Source organism: Phocoena phocoena, chromosome 14, assembly GCF_963924675.1.
Source record: "Phocoena phocoena chromosome 14, mPhoPho1.1, whole genome shotgun sequence".
In the NCBI taxonomy this organism is placed as follows: domain Eukaryota; kingdom Metazoa; phylum Chordata; class Mammalia; order Artiodactyla; family Phocoenidae; genus Phocoena; species Phocoena phocoena.
In genome coordinates this window covers 80102957-80125133 of record NC_089232.1, presented here as the reverse complement: position 1 = coordinate 80125133, position 22177 = coordinate 80102957, and the positions used below count along the sequence as shown (strand labels likewise).

At 36.8% G+C, this 22177-nt stretch overlaps 1 pseudogene; it reads left to right on the top strand.

Moving 5' to 3' along the window:
* Nucleotides 1–20018: 20018 nt before the first annotated feature.
* Nucleotides 20019–20249, top strand: LOC136133628 (calmodulin-binding transcription activator 1 pseudogene; annotated as a pseudogene).
* Nucleotides 20250–22177: the final 1928 nt, after the last annotated feature.

The following is a 22177-nucleotide window of genomic DNA, read 5'->3' as shown; positions in this document are numbered from 1 at the left end:
CTGTGGAATATATACATGGTGGAATATGATACAGCAATAAGAACAAACTAGTGATACGTACAATATAGAAAGAATGAAAGAAGTCAGCCAGAAAGAAAGTGTGTGATTCGACATCTAAAGTTTTTAAAAAGTCAAAACTAACCTGTGTTCTTAGAAGTCAGGATAGTTGTTATCTTTTGAGAGAAAGGGTAGTTTATAAAGGGGCTGAGGACTTGCTCTGGAGTGCTGGTAATTTTCTACTTCACTTGTGATTGTTTTATGAGCTTGCTGACTTTATGTGTATTTATAATTCATGAATACGTTACATACTTTAGTAAAAATTATTAACAAAAAATATAATGTGCAAGACTTTAATAGTACTAGGATCACATTATTTGGACTTAAATATTACTATCTACGTGAACTCAGGCAATTGTACTTAACTCTCTGACTCATTTTTATTCTACATATAAGGATATGATGATGCTATGAATCTCACAGTTTTGTTGAGAAAATTACATAGTATGATAACATATATGAAGTGGTTAGAATGCTATTTATCATCTAAAAAGCGCTTAATAAATGATATTTGTTGCTGTGGTTTTGTGCTATTTCTATTATTTTCATTGTTTACGTGTTTCTTAAAGCAATATTTGAACTTTATGTATTCCACTACAGCTTTCATATTTTCAGTTTTCATTAGCATATGGCCCTTAAATTTTTGGTAGTACTGGTAATATAATTTTAGTGTCAATTTTATTACTATTCATTGTGTAGCCTTGGGCAAGTCATTCCCTCACACATACACACACAATGACTAAGTTTTACATATTTAAAAAACTTTGGGTTTAGATAACATGAGAGCAAGAATTTCTACGTATCTCTAAATTTCTAGTAAGCTATGTTAAAATAATATTATAGGCACATATACATAGACTAAAAAATAACTAGATTCAATATTAATCATATTTTTGTTGAATGATCTGTGTTTTATATCTTTAAGGTAAATAACCCCTACCTTATTCCATATTAAGAAAACTATAAGAATCTACAGATAAACAAATAGATAAAATACAACACTCTTATCTCCAATACTATTATTTATATCATAAGGTAGATATAGGCAGCCATAGATATACATATATACATGTATTATTTTGTAAACACACGCATACATACACAAACACACATACATAGATATTTCATTTTCTCATCACATCTTATAAAGATTTCCCTTTATTTCTTAAAAGCAGGATATGTGTGGATGGAACTTTGTATTCCAGTACAAGGAAGTCTGCTGTTAAATGATGTCTTTAGAAAATCATTTGAATTGTTTCTTTCAAGATAAAGGAAAGGATGTTTTTAGAACTTTGAGGGTAAAGAAAAAGTTTCTTTTAGAGAAGATGTTTATAAGGGGGTATGTTGTAACATAAGAACTGAAAAGTCATGTTAAGAGAATAAATATCACTAATTTCAGGACAACTCAAATTATTTGAATTGAGAGTAATATTAGGCAGTACAGAAAGTATTACAAATAGAATATTTTATTTTATTTTTATTTTTGGCCATGCCACGCAGCATGTGCGGTCTTAGTTCCCTGACCAGGGATCGAACCCATGTCCCCTGGCAGTGGAAGTGCAGAGTCTTAACCACTGGACGACCAGGGAAGTCCCAAGAATATTTTATTTTTTAAATGCCAAACAAATTGCAAGTATTTGATAAACATTTTAAATAATTAAATGTGGACATTCATTTAAAAAGAAGGGGAATCTAGAGAAGATAGATATTATTAATCAGTCAACCAACACTGAATATCTAACACAGGATGGCTCTTTATTATGGACTAGAGATTAAAATATGCATAACTTCCTCCTTGTAGTACAATAGCACAAAAAGTAACTTTATTCCTTTACTCAAGAGACATTTATTGAGTATCCCCTACCTTATACAACACACACTTTAAAAGCAGCTGGAGATACCTTCTCAAATAAGGCAGACAAATGCTTTGTCCTCATACAAATTACATTCTAATGAGAAAGATAGACATAAAAAACTAAACAAACGAACAACATAATTACAAATTGTGATAGAACCCACGAAGGAAAAAACAGGGTGATAGACTATATAGTAATTCTCTGCGGCAACGTCAGATACACATCAAGAATAGTCTTTCTGCAGAAGTAATATTTCAGCTGAGAATCCCAGGTGAGAATGAGTCAGCCAAAGAAAGCGAATTGCAGTGAAAGAAAATAAACACAAAAGCTCAAAGGCTCATCAGCAGAAATAGGATAGAAAGGACCAGGGAGTAAATGGAACACAGGCAGGTGAGATCTGACTGAATGCTCTTTTCCAGGATAGCTACACTTCACACAAATATCACCTCCTAAAAAAGAAATTTCCTGCTCCTCTATCAAATTAGCACCTCTTCTGTCACTCCCTGCTATGGACTCTCTGCTACGGACTGAATTGTGTCCCCCACCCTGAATCCATAGGCTGAAGCCCTAATCTCCAATCTGATAGTATTTAGAGGTGGAGTCTTTGGGAGGTAATTAGGTTTAGATGAGTTCATAAGGGTGGAGCCCCCATGATGGGATTAGTGTCCTTATAAAAGGATGAAGAGACCAGAGCTTTCTCTCTTTGACATGTGAGGATATAGCAGGAAGATGGTCATACTACAAACCGGAAAGAGAGCTCCTGTGAGAGCTCGACAATGCTGGCATCCTAATCTAAGACTTCCATCTTCCAGAACTGTAAGAAATAAATATTTGTTGTTTAAGCACCCCAATCTATGGTAGCTTGTTATAGCTGCCTGAGCTAAAACACTCTCTTTCTCCCTACTTTGCTCTTTTATTTTCTTCTTAGTACTCACAGACTCATAGCATTAACAGTCTTTGCTTTGCATGGTTCTGATAATGCATGAATTCTAATTACTGTGATTTAGTTAGATAACACCAGACCCCCCCAACTACATCATTCACATTACAATTACTAAAGTATAGTCACTGGAAATAATTATATAAAGTACTGACCTCACTGCTATCTCTTCAGTGCATGGATTGTTATGTAAATAATGCAATATGTGGTAGATTTTTGTGATGCTGGGCAGTGGCTGCAGAGATGCAGCTCCCAATCAGCCACAGATCACAAGGGTCAACAATCGATGCACTTAAACCATTCTGTACCCATACAACCAACCTGTTTTTCACATTCAGTACAGAAGTCAATAAATTACATGAGATATTCAAGAATTGTTTTTATAAAATAGGCTTTGTGTTCGTTGATTTTGCCCAACTGTGGGCTAATGTAAGTGTTCAGAGCTCATTTTAGGTAGGCTAGGCTAAGCTAGGATATTTGGTGGGTTAGGTGTATTAAATGCATTTTCGACATATGATGTTCTCAACTTACAGTGGCCTTATTTGGACGTAACCCCATCATAAGTCAAGGAAGATCTGTACTTCATGATACAGAAAACACAAAGAATAAAGTGTTGGAAGCTGATACAAACTTGGAAAAGGGTATGACAATGTGCCAAGTCAGAGAAAACATGCTTTACTCTGTTTCATAAGTGATGCAACTTGAAGTCAAGAATATAGTTCAGACTGCCTTTGCTAAGATTTTTACAGGTCAAAAAAACCCCACTTTAGCTCTCAATGTTTCTAATATTTTAAATTATAATACACTAGATAAATGTTATTTTTTAATTTTTAAAAATTCCCTTATATATTTAAAACTGAGAGTAAGACAGTTTGTATTGTTTTGACAAAATATTTAAAGGTCATGGAACAATCATATTTTTCCTTTGATTATGAAGGTCTTAGTTTGCATGTTTCCTTTTGTTTTTGTTTTGATTTTTTGCTTTGACACTACCATGAACAGCAAAAATTGTCTGTGTACTTGTTTTTTTCTTGCTGCTGTCCCTCTCCTCCTCTAATGTAAGCTCCATAAAGAAAGGGATTGTCATCTGTTTGGTTTACAAATGAATTCTAAGACCCTTATAGTAGTCCTGGCAAAATATTTGTGGGGGAAGGAGGGAGCAGAAATCAATGAATAAATGAGGGAAAGAAAAAAAAGAGGCGGACATGTGGTAATACAAAATTAGCCGTGCAAAATTTGGATATTATTTTAATGAATAGGAAGTCAATGAAGGGATTTAAGCAGGATATTCACACAATCTGATTTATGTTTAAAGAGATAACTTTGGCTTCTTTTTAGGTAATTAAGGTAATGTGGCCAAAAATGGAGAAAAGGAAGACAGTTAAAAGGTTGCTGCAGTGGTGCATGAGAGATGATAGTGACTTGATTTAGCATGGTAATAGTGCAGCAAGGAAAAAGTGAATGAATATGAGATTTTTGTTGCAAAGTTCAGGAGTCTTGCCTACAGATAGGATGGAAAAAGTAAATGAAAAGAGGAATCAAGTATAACTCCTAGATTTCTGATTGACATAGCTAAATAGATACTGACCCATTTACCAAGATGGCAGATTCTGGGGGAGAAACAAGATTAAGTGTTAGTGGAGTAGATAAACATGTTAATTTTATTTATGTGAAGTTTAAAAGAGCTTTAAGATATTCAAGTGGAGACATCAGATAAGCACTTAGCTCTGTCCTGGAGCTCAGGGTAAAAATCAGATTTGTGGCATAAATTCAAGTGCATATAACATGGTACTGAAAATTATAGGAATCGCTGTTATCTCAGAAGAGAAGGCTCACGCTGAGCTCTGTGGCTATTTAATAACTGCAAGGTGGGTGGAAGAGTAACAAGAACTAAAATGGTCACTAAGTTACAAATCAGTATCACAAAAACCAATAGACATATTTTTAGGACAGACATGGTCAACTTATTTAAATTTTGTTGTATCAAATTCAGTAGTATGAAGACAGAGAATTTCCTATTGGACTGTTTTAGTATGGAGTTTTAGTTGATCTTGACAGAAACAATTTTAGGGGAGTGGTATGGATAAAGTCAGATGTAATTTAAATTTAATGCAATTCATGATTGACTTGTTTTTAAGTCTACCATCTTGATATTTGTTTTGTTTATACCATGTGTACTTCGTTCCTGTACTCTTTGAGCCCTGTCTTGTTTTGTATTAATTATTTTTACTTTAGGATAGTATTAGATTTACAGAAAAGCTGTGAAGATTTTACAAAGTTCCAATATCCCTCACATGCATTTTCCCCTATTATCAAACATTTTGCATTAGTATATTTGTCTCAATTAAGAAGCCAGTGTTGACACATTATTATTAACTGAAATCCATACTTTATTCTGATTTCCTTAGTCTTTGCCTATGTCCTTGTTTCTTCTCTTAGAGGATTCCATCCAAAATACCACATTATATTTAGTCATCACCTCCTTAGGCTCTTCTTGTTGGTAACAGTTCCCCAGATTTCCTTGTTTTCGATAACCTTGACAGTTTTTGTAGTATTTTGACACTACAGAATACTCCAGGGCCATCATTTTAATGTCCTGTCCTAGTCATAGATCAGTTATTTCCTCAGGGAACCCTGATTCTTTTTATTGGAGAATAGCTTTAGAAAATAAGATTACGGTGGTTTTACAGCAAGCCTTGAAATAGAGTAGTGTGAATCCCCCAACGTTATTTTTCTTCTTCAATACTGTGTTGGATATTTTAAGTCTTTTGCCCTTCTATGTAAACGTTAGATTCAGTTTGTTGATAACCACATAATAAGTTGGATTTTTGTTGGGATTGTATTCAATAAACGATCAAGTTGGGGGAAAAAATGAAGTCTGAACAATGCTAAGCCTTGTAATCTATGAACGTGAAGTACCTATCCATTTACTTAGATCTTCTTTGATTTCTTCCATATGAGTTATTTTTTTCACAGCTAGAGTCTATACATAGTATTTCTTTATTTTTGGTTCTACTATAAATGATATTTTAAAAATTATTTCACAAACCAATTTTTCATTGCCTTATTCCCGATCTCAGGGGAAAAACTATCTGCCAACTGAAAATGTTTGTTGGATTATGTATTTCCTTATTCACATTCATTCAATAATATACTACCACTATAGCTGGCTAGTATCCACCATCAAAGACTTACATTTATTGATATGGAAAGTAGGTCATGGTAAATGTTCAATTAAAACTACATTTTGGGGGCTTCCCTGGTGGCACAGTGGTTGAGAGTCCGCCTGCCGATGCAGGGGACACGGGTTCGTGCCCCGGTCCGGGAAGATCCCACATGCCGCGGAGCGGCTGGGCCCGTGAGCCATGGCCGCTGAGCCTGTGCGTCCGGAGCCTGTGCTCCGCAATGGGAGAGGCCACAACAGTGAGAGGCCCGTGTACCACAAAAACAAAAAACAAAAAACTACATTTTAATAAGATTTCATTTTATAAAAATTATATGCATATACATTTGAAAGAGAATGAAATAATATATTCCAACATATTAATAAATGATCTTTTATAGTGGGAAATGGGTGGTTTCTTCCTTTGAGCTTAATTATAACTTCCAATTATTCTTTATTGAACAAGCATTACTATACAGTACAAAATAAACCAATGAGAAAATTCTCATCAATTGGAATCAGCACTTACATAAATTAAAACTACTTGTGTCACAACCCTGAGAATTTTCAGTGTCAGTCATCCTAAATCTGACAATCTATTCTAGAAATCCATCAGCAAACCATAAAATACAGGTGAGGGGAAGTCCTGACATGATGATAAAAGCTTCAGCCTCGACAGCAGAGAATTTAGTTTGGTTCCTTGTAGCAACAATTGAAGCACTCTGAAAAACCTCAGTGAATCCTAGTGATTTGGAATCCATAGATAAGCTGGGATTCTTATAGGGTGAATTATTCACACAAAGGTACTGTCAGATGTGTGATGAAATAATTTAGGCATGAAGTAGCTCTCAGAAACAACCAATGTACTGAATACTGATGCTCTGAAATTCGCAGGAAAAGCAAGCCAACTTTATGTACTACTCCTACCAAATAAATACCAACTTAGCATATTGCCTAAAAAAGGCACTTTTTCTCCACCTTGTTTGTGTTTGCAAATAAAATTAATTACTGTCAGTCAAATAGACACACGCATACACAAGCACATACACACGTCCTTTAAAACCTAATACTTGCCACTTGTCCTGTAAATATTTGTTTGAATTTCAAGTAGTTATTTTTGTCAGGTTTGTAAGATTTTGTAAATAAAAAGCCATTCCTTTGTATATAGTCCTCTAAACGGTGACAAATGTATATTGTTATGAAACTACCACCACAAACAAGAAATAGAATATTTCCACCACTACCCCCAAAACTTTCCTTATGTCACTTTTGTCAGCTGTCCCATCAATCCCCAGCCTGTGAGCATAACTAAACAGATTTGTCCCAATAGTTATGCCTTTTTCCAGAATTTCATAACATTCAATCATATAGCTCATCTGCCTTTGTTTCTGGATTATTTCACTTAGCATATACGTTCTTAGAATCAATGTTGTGCATAGATCAGTAGTTAATCCCTTTTCATGACTGAGTAGCATCCCATACTACTCAGTAGTCCACACTGAGTAGTATGGACACAATGTGTTAATCCATTCAAACTATGATAGATATAGGGGTTGTCCATGTGTGTGTGTATGTGTGTTTATGACTAAAGCTGCTCTCATATTTGAGTACACATCTTTGTATGAACATATAATTTTATTTCTCTTGGGTAAAAATCAGTGAGTGGGAGTACTGCATTTCATGGTATATATTTAACTTTATAAGAAAATCCAAACATGTTTCCAAAATGGTTGTATTACTTGGCATTCTAAGCACTGATGTATGAGATTTCCAGATGCTCTGCATCCTGTCAGCCCACAGTATTGTCAGTATTCTACCTACTCTATAGCTGTGGTCTTCTATCACCCATGATTAAATTTACCTTTCCCCGACTAATGATCTTAAATACCTTTTTCTGTGCTTATACAAAATCTGTATCTTTATTTGGTCATCTGCCTGTCTATATTTCCATTTTTAGGGGATTATCTTATTATTATTTAGTTTTGACAGTTATTCATGTATTTTTGTATACAACTGCTTTGTCAAATACACTATATTTTGTAAGTGTTTTTCAGTCTATAACTTTTCTCTCTTTTTTCTTTCTGTAAATATTCTTTACTAAAGAATTTCCTGAAGTGATATTCTGACCATTCTCAATATTGGATTGGACTGAGGCAAAAACCAGGGCAGACTTGGGAGCAGATAGTTGGAACCATATACAGTGGTTGTTAAGTCCTGAGTATATAAAGGACACACCTAAACCTGGGGCTCAGAGCCTTTCTCATCATGCAGAGATCTAAGTTATAATCCATACACACCATTCTCCCGGAAGCTTCCCAGTGATCAATTCAGAGGTCATCATATGTGGATGAAGAAATTACATCTTGACAAATCCAGTAACTCTAAATGAGACACTTTTCAGAAAAAAAACACCCTTCTTTGTTATCACAGCGCAGGTGTTATTTTCAACCTGGCCCTGGACTTGAAATCTTAGGAGTCTTCATTTTGTTAATGCAAGTTCATGTGCCCGATGCACAATGAGGCCAAACAAACTGAAACGTCGGAGTTTGGAGCAGAAAAAGGTTTATTGCAAGGCCATGCAAGAAGAAAGGTAGCTCATGCCCTGAAAAGCCTCGAACTCCTATAGCTCTTCTTATTTTTAACACTGTTTTTTGAAGAAGAGAAGCTATATGCAACCTTGTTTCTTCTTTTTCAAATTGTGTTGTCTATTCTAGTTCTCTTTCATTTCCTTATTCTATTAGTTTCCTGGAGCTGCCATAACAATATACCATGAATGTGGTGGCTTAAAACAACAGAAATTTATTCCCTTACAGTTCTGGAGGCCAGAAGTCTGAAATCAGTATCACTGGCCAAAATCAAGGTGTTCACAGAGCTGTACTCCCTGCAGAGGCTCTAGAGGAGAATCCGTTCCTTGCCTCTTCCTGCTTCTACTGGCTCCTTTTGCTTGTGGCTCCATCATTTCCATCTTCAAGGCCAGCATCACCAAATATCTCTGATCTGTCTTCACACTACCTTGTCCTCTATGTGTCTGTGTCAAATCTCCATCTGTTCCACTTATAAGGACACTTGTGATTACATTTGCGACCACCTGGATAATCCAGGATAACCTCTCCATCTCAAGATTCTTAATCACATTTGCAAGGATCTCCCCCCACCATATAAGGTATCATTCTTAGGTGCCAGAAATTAGAATGTGGATATTTTGGGGATACCATTTTTCAGCCTACGACACTTATGCATTTTATAATCAGTTCACCTATATCTACAAAAAAGTCTTGATTGATTGTTTTTGCATTATATCTGTAGATCAATTTGGGGAGAAATTACACTTTTACTATGTTGAACCTTCCAATCCATGAGCACCATATGTCTCTTCATTTACTTCAGTCTTCTTTTATTTCTTCCATAGTGTTTTGTAGTTTTCAGAACACGGATTCTATATATATATATATATATATATATATATATATATATATATACACACATACATATAGCATTAGGTTTTTACTTAAGTATGTGCTTTTGAATGCATGAAATAAATGTTGGCTTCTAATTCAAATATGATATTTAATAATTTAAACTAAGGAATAGCTCATGCATTTACCTAGATGTTATACTCTGTAGTAGGATAGAATCATATGAATACCTTGGTATTATGTAGGGAAGAATATTAAGTTACAGTGGGCATTGTTGTATTTTGGATTATTATAACAATATAATTTAGTAGGATTTTATACAGAATTCAATAAGTTTTAATAATTTTTGCAGCTATAACTTTTGCATCAATACCTGTGGGTGAAATAAGCATGTTTTAAAGCAGTGTGAATGTCTCTTTTGGAACTGAAAGCAGTATTTAACATATACTCTCAGTTTTGGGATGAGTTTTGTTTATACTTCTACTTTCTGAGCTTCTTGGTGTTCATTAAGAGAATTGTCACAATTTTTTTCTTTTTTCTTTTCTTTTACTTCTTTGCTCAAGAGAGCAGAGTGACAGTGGAGGTGGTCAGAACTCTTCTTATACTTACATTTTGTGGAAAATACTTAGGTCAGGAAACCAGGGCAGGAGATTCCAGAGGAACACATCTAAATACTTCTCAAACTCCAGTGATGCACTGGAAAAAAGTCTTTGGTCTAGAACATGGGTCCCCAGTTTGGAGTTCACCAAGTTGTTGGAAAGAGGCAGTGAAAGGACCATGCATTCCCTGAATGCTTACTCTGGACCCACCCTGAGAGTGAACATTATGTAGTGATATGAATTTGTGAGCTAATACCAACACTGTTATAAAAAATTGATTTGGAATATTTTAAACAATATTTTATAAATAACCGAAATAGGAAAGATTTTATGGGAAGACCACTAGAGGTAAATAATAGATACAATTTCTCTGCTGTTTCAGGAATGAAAAATATTATCGGAATATTATTGGAAAAATATTACTGGAATTTCAGTTTTGAATAAAGGTATGAATTTAAAGATGAAAAACAAATAACAAAAGCTAGCAGAAACAATAACAGCCATCTTGTGTCTAATTCTGGGACCACCGTTATCCATACTATATTTATTTCTCACAGCCACAGTTGTAAACCTCCATCAGTGGATGGAGCTGAAGATCCATCAGGTTAATTAACTTGCCAAAAGTTACTAAGGCATCAAAGGGCCAAGTTAGAATTCAAGTTCGGGGGGCGGGAACGGTAAATTAGGAGTATGGGATTAGCATATACACACTAATATGTGTAAAATATATAACCAACAAGGACCTACTCTATAGTATGGGAACTATACTCAATATTTTGTAAGAACCTGTAAGGAAAAAAAAGTCTGAAAATGTATATATACAGATATATATACACACACACTTATGTATATCTGAATCACCATGCTGTATACTTGAAACTAACATGACATTGTAAATCAACTCTACTTCAATAAAAAAAAATAGATTTTTAAAAATTCAGTTCTAATACACTCCAAGAGCCAAACTACTTCCATAATAGCATATTATTATTTTTTCATAGATGGTTACTATATAGCAAACCTTACCAAATGTGGTATATATTGGGGGAAGCAGAGTGAAAGGAAATCATGGTAAAGGGATTTGTTGGTAAAAAAAAATGTTGGACATCCATTCCAAAGCTTTGATTTCTCTTTCTTGAAAAGTCTGCCAACTAAGAAGAGGAAATGAGAAGAAAATGCCTAAAACTAACCTAAACATAGAACTGCTTTTCAAAGGCAAGGGGGTAACATGTATATTGATTTTCTAGCCAAAGAAGAATAAAGTCATATTTGACCTTTGTTTAGGAAACAACTCTGTTTCCTAAGTAAAGTAACTTCTTATTCTTCCTCTTTGGATTACTGCTTTTAAATTATATTCTATATTAAAGGTTAAAATATTTTCTGCCCATACAATGCATCTATAATTTACAGCCCATTGATACGCTTTTCTATTTTGCTCCAAATAGCATATTCCCACCTTAGGGTCTATTATTATGTCTGACAAAATTGAAATGAGAGCATTAAAAGTTTGAATTTAGTGAGGTGTGAGACCCTTAGGGCCTTTGCAATACATTCTTAAAAAGCTAATCCCATACAGTATTGAATTACTCCAGTGCCCTTGAGGATGTGTATTTTCTGTATTTCAAGTAATCTAATTCATGGCTCTTGTTTATATATACAAGTAGGGGACATTGCATGGTTACTATATCTGCCTTATTTTAAAAAAAGGATAGTTTTCTTTATTTTCTGTTAAGTAGCATATGTATGCTTCATTCATATTAAATATATTGAAATGTAAGCCATTTTTACTGCAAATTTCAATCCTTTTATAAGTATTCTGGATGCAGTAATGTCATCATATTTCTCCCTAGTGTACATCTACGTCCTAGACTTAGTTTCTTAGTTTTAAGAATATTTTCTAATTTATAATATTTAATCGTACATTTAGATAAAAATCAACAGGGTACTTAGTAACCAAAATACCTTCCTCAAATGTATAATCATACTATACAATTCGATTTTGATGAATCTCTTATAAATTTCATATTTCAGAATTTATTGTCTACAATACTGTGTGATGAGATTACAAAGAATATGAATTAAGTAAGATCTAACCCAGCAGAATGCCACCTACACCTACATAATAGTCTTCATAAGTTTAACATAATATGACTGAAGTTCTCATACTCTTCTTATTTTCTGAAAATAAATAAATGTGTCCTTGAAGTAACATTTTATTTCTCCTGCAATACTATATGTTTGGAATGCATACAATTTTCTCGAATTTTATATTGTATTCTATATATCTGTGTTTCCTAGATTCTTTTACTTGCAATTTTGAGGAATCTCTCATAAATCATGCCCATGAAAGCAAAATCAATAATGTTAAGAAAATTTAACATCATCAACTTCCTCTTCTAGTCTCTCTCATGAAAGTTGGAGAATTTTTTAAAACTGTTCATGGATGAAACCACCAACATTTTAAAACATGAGTGCCATATCGAAATAAGAAATTTATTCTCTTAAAATGATTTTTAACCATGCTCCCACTTGAATTCACCCAGACCAAAGGTTTTTGTAATGCAAGACATTGTTAAGTCGTCTGGAACAGTCGTCATTCTCAGGGCACCTTTTCTAGTAGAGCATTAACAGAAAAAATTCAATGCTTCGTTTTTCTGACGGACTAATACAAATTAATTTTTTTTTTCTGAATGTACAATATGGAAATGTGTTCTCATAAAAACATAGTTAGAAGTTTGGGAAGTTGGCATGTATTACTGAAGGATGGCTATTCTGGGACACCAGGTACTGGGCAGAGGGCAGGAAATTAAAAGATAACGAGATTACACAAGTGGAAGTTACAGCGATGTCATGGGAACACTAACATACATTTTCACGCTGAGAGTTGAGGACGATCTGGCAGGCCATCAGATCTCCTCTTGGCCTATAACTCTACTGGGAGAAAAGGTGAAAGCGTTTGGGGATCCACATTTCAGTTCCTAAGATTAAGACAAAAATATGACTTCAGGAGGAGGACCAGTGCCAAGATGAGACACTTGGGAAGTCAGAGTAATAATCATGAGAGCATAAGCACATGGCATTAGATAAGTTCCTCTTTGAAAGAATCTCCCTAGAGATTTTGATTGATAACCTAGTTTAAGGTTTTCTTTTTGGTATCTTTAATTTATATTCAGTTTCCTGAATTTAAGGGCAGAAAAAAATATCCAGAACTGGGGAAGAGGGCATGGTGTAACTGAGATGGGTGATGAGAAGTCACAAAGGCAAAGGATTTGGAGGAGGGAGATACAATTCCCTGTCTGTGATATGAAGGGCGTCTCTCTACCTGCTGGTACAGAAAGGGTATCTTTTACATTGGAGATTTATTTCCTGCTTTCAGGGGGGAAAAAGGGGGTCAGAGTGTTCTTTTGCACTGGCTGTTTCTTAAGTAACTTTAATTCAAAGTCATCGATATGTCAAAGTGGCATATTTGGGGACAGCTTGTGTTGAACTTCATCAGCCTTTAATTAAGATGGCTATCCTATGCCATGTGCTGTGCTTAAACTTTTATTGTAGGACCTCCGAACTTCACAACAACACTGAAAACATTGTTTTTATTTTATTGCTGATAAAAACTGAGTGAAAGCAATGCTAAGTTGGGTCTTTCACAGATTTATCATGACCATTAATGGATGTGGAAATAGAGGGCATAAAAGGGCATGTTGCTCGGCTGAGCTCGCATAGCCAGGCTGCTGCAGGGCAGCCCCAGCTGCAGGGGGTCCATCAGGAGACCTCTCCTCACACCCACAGACTTCAGGGCCGTTGTCTCTGTCAGATTCCTCCTAATGCCTGATGGGAGCCCCTGGATCCTCTCCTAGAATACTGAGAGGAAAGGAGTAAGACACGGTTAACAAATGAGAATGGCTGACCTTGAGAGGGCTTTCTAAGGACAAAATGGACCTGACATTGACTTAGTGTATGCCTTAGGCAGCCCTGGCAGCAGGAGTTGGCATGGCGGGGTATCTAATCAGGCCAATTCCTAGCCCCTGAAGGTTTTTAATTTCTGAAAAGCCAAGTCATTATCTCAGGTGAACTACAGATGTGATTAGGAAGAAGAGAAGACTGCAGGCTTAGCAAAAACTACGATCATACTGGAAAGAAATGCACTTATTCAGAAAAAAGTGCCCTGGCAAACAGCTGAGATGTACAACAGTGAAAACTTAGTTATGCAGTTATTTTAAATTGCACGAAGAAGACTTGTGACATCAGGAGGATGAAGCACCTTCAATTTAGAACTCTTGAGAAATCATGGACGTGAAGACCACTTGGATAAGAATGTGTACGCGCATTAGAGTTAGGACAGAATGCATGGAGTAAAAATCAGGTGAAGTGCGAGCCTGTGAGGTATTAGTTTGACTACCAGTTCCTGCACTTACAAATTATGCCACCTTTTACAAATGACTTATCCTTTCTGATTAAAATTTTATTATTATTACTATTATTATTTTACTTATGTAAAATAGTGGATGATATTGCTAATCAAACGTCCCTCAGATCTCTTCTTTCACAAGTAGTATTTTTGCAATCAAAGATAATTTTCTCATAATAGTAAATGTGGTGTACCACTCATTAAAATAATATTTTATTGTCCTGTACATATATATAATACAGTGCAAATAATGTATTGCAGAGTTATTAAGAAGACAGGATTTAGGGCTTCCCTGGTGGTGCAGTGGTTGAGGGTCCGCCTGCCGATGCAGGGGACACGGGTTCGTGCCCCGGTCCGGGAGGATCCCACATGCCACGGAATGGCTGGGCCCGTGAGCCATGGCCGCTGAGCCTGTGCGTCCGGAGCCTGTGCTCCGCAACGGGAGAGGCCACAGCAGTGAGAGGCCCGCATACCGCAAAAAAAAAAAAAAAAAAAAAAAAAAGAGACAGGATTTAGAGTCAAATTCATGAATTCAACTCCAGTATTTACCAGCTTAGTTCCTCAGTACGAGTTGCCTCTCTACCTAAGCCTATGTTCTTTCTCTTTCTTTTTTTTCCTTCTCTTTTCTTTCCTTCATTTTTTTTCTCATTTCTTTCTTTTTTTTTTAGTATGGAAAACTCATATGTTAGAGAAGGAAAGTTAAAGAACAAAGTAAGTAGAAATTAAATTGAGTCAAATAGTAAATTTAGAGAAGACTGTATAGATCATAAAAATTATGGAGCAATAGATAAAATAATGGAGTGAAACTATGATTTGGGGTTCATGATCAAAAAGGTGAGTTGAGCCAAAAGTAGAGTTGAGATCTAACCAAGTGGAGCAGAGGGTCCACCGGAACCTGAGCTTCACTCACTCACTCCTAGTTGCTTGGCAAAAATCACCAACCCTATTCTAGTAATATTATAATGAGAAAGAAAACATCAGAAGAGGTCATAAATAGTAATTGGGGGAAGAATTGCACTTTTATTATCTCTTTCCTGGTGTGAGATCTGAGAAGGTATTTGGGAGCAATTTGTGTTACAGACAAAAGATCAGGTTATAAATAAAATAATTTGAATCATGTGCCAAAGAGTTAAATTGAGGCTGTGTTCCCAAGAGCTTCTCTGTACACAGCTGACGCTCTTCCTCTCACTGAAGCTGGGTGATTATAAGTAATGAAGTCATATATTTACATTGTTTTGCTTTTTTCACACTTGGGAACTGCTGTCTTGAACAAGGAATTCACAGAAACATATTCTTCCAGTTGCTAGAATAAATTGGGTTGAGACTTGAAATATTTTAGCTCTTTGCTGCTTAAAATGTTTTCCAAGTACTTTAATTGCCTAGAGAACTGGGCTCACATACAGCAGGTAATAGTAGTAGAAAACGAAGCCAACAACTATTTTGTGGGGTGTGGCTATGAGGCGCTAAGGTGAAAACGATTGTACAAGCCTGTCACCACGCCTGTGTTGAAGATGAACAAAGCTAGTTAAGTGTTAAGGACAGATTTTAATCAGTAATACAATGTTGCAATAGGGAAAAGAGTCCAGTATGAATTGAATTGAATTGAGTTGAGTTGGGATGTGCAATGAGGTGACTGGGCATTTTTAAAGACGAATGAAGGAATAGTGGGGGCTGGGGGGCTCACTAAGTGAAAACTTACAGAGAGTTAGTGTAAATGCTATTCAAACAAACGTGTCAGTTCACTGGAGATTATGGAAGTTAGGATTCTTTTCTCCCATGGACACTGTGAGACAGAGGCCCTGTCTTTCCTGATGATCACATTTCAAAGGAAAGCCTTCTTAGGTCACTCTTGAGTTATAGGAGATACATATACATCTCAAAGAGACAGAGGAGAGATTCACAATTTTAAGCCCTTTTCAGCAAATGTTTTAAGAAAGTAAGGTTAGTAGCCTCTGGTCAAGGGTTGGCTAAAACAAACAGTAAATTCTTTTGGCAACCTTGAGCTTCCTCAGGCAGGCACTTTAAGGGGAAGTGCCATCATCCTAGATATGCAGCCTTGAGCTGTTAGAAGCCGTGTTAGCATTTAAGCCTTTTAATGTGAGTAAAAAAAGGGAGACTAGGTGAAAGCATTTTTTTGCTGAGCATCTGGAGTTTTTATAGGCCAAGGTTGAGGTCTACTCAAATAGAGGGCTCAGAGGAACTTGGCTAGAGTTTGACTGAGGAGAGAATCTGTGTTACCTGGCACATAGTAAGTGCACAGAAAATGCTGTATATCATCACTATTATCTAATTGACTGTTTTCTGTAATCTTATGAGTTTTGTTAATCTTTTAATTAAAACTGCTTATTTAAGGTCACAGCTTTTCACTACATCCTTTTCTCTAGCTCCTTCTGGTCCTCTCATCCATCATCTTCACAGCATAAGCTCATGAACACAGGGAAAAACATGAGAAGAACTAGTTAGACTGAAATTCACTGGTGCCTGGCCCACACTCTTATCACAATATCACCTAGAATCTTAAGATAGTTTCAAACTGGCTTCCCTGCCACCAGTATTGTCACTTCCTAGATATGCTCCAAAATAATACCATATTTGGGGCTTCTCCGGTGGCACAGTGGTTGAGAGTCCACCTGTCTGATGCAGGGGACGCAGGTTCGTGCCCCGGTCCGGGAAGATCCCACATGCCACAGAGCGGCTGGGCCCATGAGCCATGGCTGCTGAGCCTGTGCGTCCGGAGCCTGTGCTCTGCAATGGGAGAGGCCACAGCGGTGAGAGGCCCGCGTACCGTAAAAAAAAAAAAAAAGCAAAAAACCATATTTGCCTTTCTAATCAAAAATTTGATTTTTCACGCACTGCTGCAAATTAAACACACACGTGTGCATGCGTACACACAATCATACTCCTTAGTTTAGCACAGATATCCTTTCACGAGGATATACCTACCTTACTTTCCAGCTTCTTATTTTGCCTTTTATCCTCTTGTACTTATTTTATCATCACTCTTTGAATAGCATTTGGCCTGAATAGCTATCCTCAATCAATTCTCCACACTCTCATAAAATAAATTCTCTCATTCTTCAAGATCTTCATATAGATGACCTCCTCTTTCAAGTTTTCCTTGACTCCAAGATATAGCATCTTCTAGGCTTGCACTTTAAAAATATTCTGTGGATAATCTAGTAATGGTATTTGACAAATTATACTGGGATGTGTCTCTGTAAGTATGTATTTCTTTCCACAATATCTGAGTGCTAGAAAGGCAAGGGTTTCTTTTTTCCTCAGTTCCTCAGATTAGCAAGGGCTCTGATACACAGTAGACACTCAATATATGGTAAATAAATGAATGGATACGTGTAAAAATGAGTAACAAGAGCAGAAAATGTTACAAAACTTCATTGAATGCTTATGCAGTATGGATCTGTGAGCTTGACACTGCAGCTACAAATACAAATGGGGAAGCATTTAGGTAAGGTTTTAAGTGTTTTTCTCATTTATTTAAAGTAATATGTTCCCAACTGAACTTGAACCTGGGTAAATTTGTGCTCTATCATTAACTACTTTTTCTTGGAGGATTGTTATCTAGGGTTTTCTATACAGCAAAGTATAAAAATCACAGAATGGAAAACAATTTGATTTGGTGAGAAAAATCCTTGCAAGCTTCAGGTCCCAAACTCATTATTTATTTACTACTGGAGGCTGTAATCTTTACTCCAAAGAACTGCCCCATCATTTAGAGGTCTTAAATCTGCTGTTGAAAAATAACATACAAACCAGGGATGGTGATCTGCCTGAGTCAAATTTGGCTTAAGACAAACCGAGGTCTAGTCTTGTAAAAAGAGCAAATCAATGAAAAGGTACAGACAGCACCAGTGCTGCTCTTCCAGGCAGCTGATGCTGACCCTCCTCAAGCATCATTATTCAGCATAAGGAACTTAAATAAAGCAGGTCACTCCACACTCATTCTTTGAGCCTCAGTGACCTGTGAAGGCCTGGACCTAGTGACCTCTACACCTCTACAGGAATATCCTGGTTTGTGGATGATGAAACATTTAGGGGCTTGATATTTCCAAGTTATTATTTAAAGCTTTTTTGATAGACACTGTAAAATTGTTTCTGGTATCTGACAGGAACGTCTGTGCATTGAGTGATGTTCATTTCAAGCACCAATGGTATGGCCTTAAGCTGTTATTTGTTTTCTGAGCTTCAATATGCTACTCCAAAAGATGACTTCCCTTTCTCAAAGGCTATCATTGAAATTTTATTATTCTTATATTCAAAAACTAGAAATTAAAAAAGCCTCTGGAGGGCTTCCCTGGCGGCGCAGTGGTTGAGAGTCTGCCTGCCGATGCAGGGGACACGGGTTCGTGCCCCGGTCCGGGAAGGTCCCACATGCCGCGGAGCGGCTGGGCCCGTGAGCCATGGCCACTGAGCCTGCGCGTCCGGAGCCTGTGCTCTGCAACGGGAGAGGCCACAACAGTGAGAGGCCCACGTACCGCAAAAAAAAAAAAAAAAAAAAGCCTCTGGAGGTCAGAAATTGAGAGAGTGAATTGCTCATTGAGAGGTTAAAGCTGTGTGTGGGTTTACTGTTGTCATTAGAAATGGATCCTTAGACCTGTCCTCTCCTGCACCCAAAATAGGATAATATGAATGTGTTCTTCTCCAAAAAAAAATATGAACGTTCTTTTATCTTTTAAGAACAAGTTAAATCATTCACAATGTGGTGTGAATCATAAAGAAACATAATCTCGGGTTCGTGTTAAGGAGGAAACGTGTACCTCTAAAAATGTACAGTGTCTTGTGAAGAGAAAATTCCTCCTGAATATTGCTTGTTTTTTCCTTCCTGCTAATTTTAGAGGTGTTACCACACAAAACCTGCCTGCATTCAAGATGCAGTGATTGCCAGTGTTTCAATCAGATGGCACTGATAGAAGTGTGATGAGTTTGTACCAATAACACATTCAAAAATAATTTGTACTAAAAATATGCTCTGTAAGACTTAATTAACATCCAGAGTTCCCAGTTTATACACGAGATATAAACAGAAAATATATTTTAAAATCTTTATTGCAAGCTTGTATGAAAATTGAATGTATAAATGAGGAAGAGGGTTGTGTAAGGCCATTTGCTAACTAGACAGCTTGGCTAAAAGGGATGTAGACCAGGAGAGGAGTGGGTGACAGATGTGATTTTTATCACCTGTGACCGCATGACTCTTACCATAAGTGGGCCAGATCACAGTAAATTTACCATTTTTTCTATGTCTTCTATGGTCAGATCAGAGGATGAAGCCCTTGCACTGTAACTGGGTTGTTATACCTGGGGAATTTGGACCTCAGGAACAATAGGTAGGAAGAGGGGATAATGCAATTTTAAAGTCTAAATGGCATCCATAGCCTTATAACTCTGTGCTAGATCCACATCAGTATCAGGGCATCCTCCACTAACAGGACTGTCTCCCTCCTCTGCCTGTTCGCCCATCCTCAAGATGCCAAGCTGACTGAGAGAGCCGCAGAATTACAGCGCGGCGTCGGCGGGACGAAGCGCGCGCCCAGGTCCCTGTCGCGAGAAGGAGGAGGTTGTGATGCGCGGAGGGGAAATGGCTGCCGAAAACAAGCCGGTAGAACGTTTCCCAAAGTGTATTCTGTGGAATTAGCACCTGCAGTGTTCTCAACACCGTGCCACTTATAGATGATCATGGGAATAGCAATAGTCATGTAAAAATCTTTTCACCGAAAAAGCTGCTTGAATGTCTGCCGAAATGTTCAAGTTTACCCAAAGAGAGGCACCGTTGGAGCACTAATGAGAGATTATGATGTAGCAGTCCTTTTGGATTTCTTTTTCATAATGTGTGACCCTTCACCTTTGATCCCCTGACATGCATTACCTTGGTAACCATTTCATTTTAAAATTTAATTTCATTTTTTGATTTTGGTGTACAAGCTGTAATATTTCATCTCTCGAAGTGTAACTGGCTGATTTCCTTAAATAGAGATACCCCTCTGAACGATAAATTTGCAAAATGCTGTCTTTATTTTCTGTATTAAAATTGATTTCAATTTTAAAAATAAAGTGTAATCTGTGTTTTCATCCTTTAAAAAAAAAAAAAACAGGGCTTCCCTAGTGGCGCAGTGGTTGAGAATCTGCCTGCCAATGCAGGGGACATGGGTTCGAGCCCTGGTCTGGGAAGATCCCACATGCCGCGGAGCAACTGGGCTCATGAGCCACAGTTACTGAGCCTGCGCGTCTGGAGCCTGTGCTCCACAGAGAACAAGAGAGGCAGCGATAGTGAGAGGCCCGCGCACGGTGATGAAGAGTGGACCCCGCTTGCCACAACTAGAGAAAGCCCTCGCACAGAAACGAAGACCCAACACAGCCATAAATTAATTAATTAATTTTTTAAAAATTAAAAAAAAAACCAAACTTACCTGCAGAAGTGGCTTGGCCGTGGGGAGAGTTACTGAAGATGAAGATGGAAAATATCAAACATGTTTCCCTAGGAAAGTAAATCCTCCTCCAACCTACTGTCTTCTAGTGCTTGCGTGTGTTCACCTGGTTTTCTTCTCTAGCACATATTCTGTGGTTTCCTGAAAGGCGGGGACCAATTTAATTCTGGGCCTGGCATGAAATAGTACACAGTGAATGTGGACAGAAGAAAGAATGTACAGGGAGAGTGATGAGAGAGCATAAGAGGAAAAAAACGGGGGGAAGAGGAAGAAAGACATTTAGGAAGGAGATACTTTAACTTAATTGTCTTAAGTCCCCATCTATTGTATTCCCCCAAATGCCCCCTTTCAAATCTGCTTGTCATATCAGAGATGTCCAAGAAATAGCACCTGTTTAAGCAGATGTTTTTTAAACACTTTGTATATAAATTAGCAGATTTAATTTTTAGCTGTGGAGGAATGCTATGTGGTAGGTATCGTAAGAAAGGTAAATATTATCTTCTTTATAAAAAGAGAAACAAAATCTCATAGAGTATAACACTAGATTACAAATTCTGTTCTGCTGGATTCTACTTAGTTTTTAAAGTTCTGTTTGATCTCATCTTCTTCAGGATGCCCACCACAACAGCTCTAGTTCACAGTGCTCTCTTGGGTCTCTGAAAAAACACTAGAAAATAGGATTTAGTCCTTATCCAAATATTGCTTCTTAGCTTTGATTATGTTTTGTTCATGCACCTTCTTTCCATCTAGATAACAAACCCTTGGGGTATGCCGTATTTTCAAACATCTGACAAAGAAAAGGAACTTAATAATCATTCTTTGATTGGTGGACCAGGGAGCATCACATAATATAGAATTACAGGGAAATATACATCATTTAAATAGATTCTGATTCAAATGCTTATCAAGGACCTAGAACTCTAGAAAATTTTAAAGTTTGGTGGGTGTTCTCCTGCCATGCTTATCTTTACCTTGAGTATATTTCGATATCTGTATTTCTTAGACTATGCATAACCTCTGCTTTATATCAACGGAGTCATTTCCAGTGGTTCTCCCTTTAAATGTATCTTCTTATTGGCTATCAGCACATTCTTTCCATAATTAGTCTACAGCAGTCACTTGCTTAAATCACCTCAGTGGTACCCTGGAGATTAGAGAATAGTTCAAATTCCTCGGCTCATCTTCCATAGAACTTGCCATTCTCAAAATGCTTAATCTAATTTCATGGTTCTCTGTCTTTTTCCAGTGTCCAAGATACTTTTTCTTTACAGTCCAAACTTTAACTATCCTTTAAGATC